The sequence below is a fragment of the Octodon degus genome, unplaced genomic scaffold, assembly GCF_000260255.1.
Source record: "Octodon degus isolate 3935 unplaced genomic scaffold, OctDeg1.0 scaffold00027, whole genome shotgun sequence".
NCBI classification, from domain to species: Eukaryota; Metazoa; Chordata; class Mammalia; order Rodentia; family Octodontidae; genus Octodon; species Octodon degus.
This window is the reverse complement of record NW_004524603.1, coordinates 13,036,189-13,037,200: the sequence shown is the minus strand read 5'-3', so window position 1 is coordinate 13,037,200 and position 1,012 is coordinate 13,036,189.

Here is a 1,012-nt window from a genome sequence, read left to right as displayed (position 1 = left end):
ACCTAAGACTCCGGACGACATCCCATCTTCTCTTTCCTTATTTCTCCTTCAGAACTACTGAGCCAGGTTTATGTTATGAACCTTACAAGAAATTTCAGGGATAAGAAATTTAGCAAAGAGCAAGAGAAGGATTTCCTTTCTTTCAAATCTCGTTTCAAAATCTGAGTTACACTGCCTGTGCAGCCCTCACAAGAGGTGAAGAGGAAAGCTGCATAGGGGCAGTGTAGGTCAGACAGGGAATCTGAGGATGGTGGAAAGGCCTGGGCCAATCACAGTCCATCTTTAAGATAAAACTTGTTTTCAGATTCTCAGAATATGGGTCTGAGTTCTAATTAAAGGTTTATTAACTTCAGGCAGGTGAAGAAGGGAGCTGGATTAAGGTGTTACCTCTGCGGAGTTCTCTGTTTCAACAATCTCTTGGAAGCTCTGGCCCATAACTCCTGTCTCCTGATCAGGACTGTGTCACGTGACCACCCAACTGTGAGAAACTGGAATTCCCTGCTGCACCAAGCAGGATGAATACTCTCCTAGGAGGAGGGCATTGGACAGGCAAGCAGCAGGTCCGGCCACAAAAGAAATAAATGATGAGTCACCTAAGTCTGTTCTTCGACACTTGTCAAGGTGGAAACTTTTAATAAAATGTCCTTATGATTTTTCCCTCCAAAATATCACCTTTGACACATAATCCTAACATTCGTAGATGACTCCCTGAAAGTCAGTGGATTGGGGTCATGCTTGGCACCTCCTCACCCTGAAGTGAGTGTGACCCCACTCTCCAGTCCTCTGCAGTTCCCCAGAAGCTTCCAGGTGAAAACTGGTCCCCAAGCTGTTCCTGACATGAGCATCCTGTGTGATCCTGGTGCTGCGATCCGGAGAGTGCCACCTGAGCACACCCCGCTCCCCCAGCCAGCGGGGCACCTGCAGTTCTGTAAGCTCTGCTCAGACTCCAGGTGTCGCAGTGGTGCTTCCTGTGGAAAGGCCCCCTGCCCCACTCGCACCTGAGACGACTCTC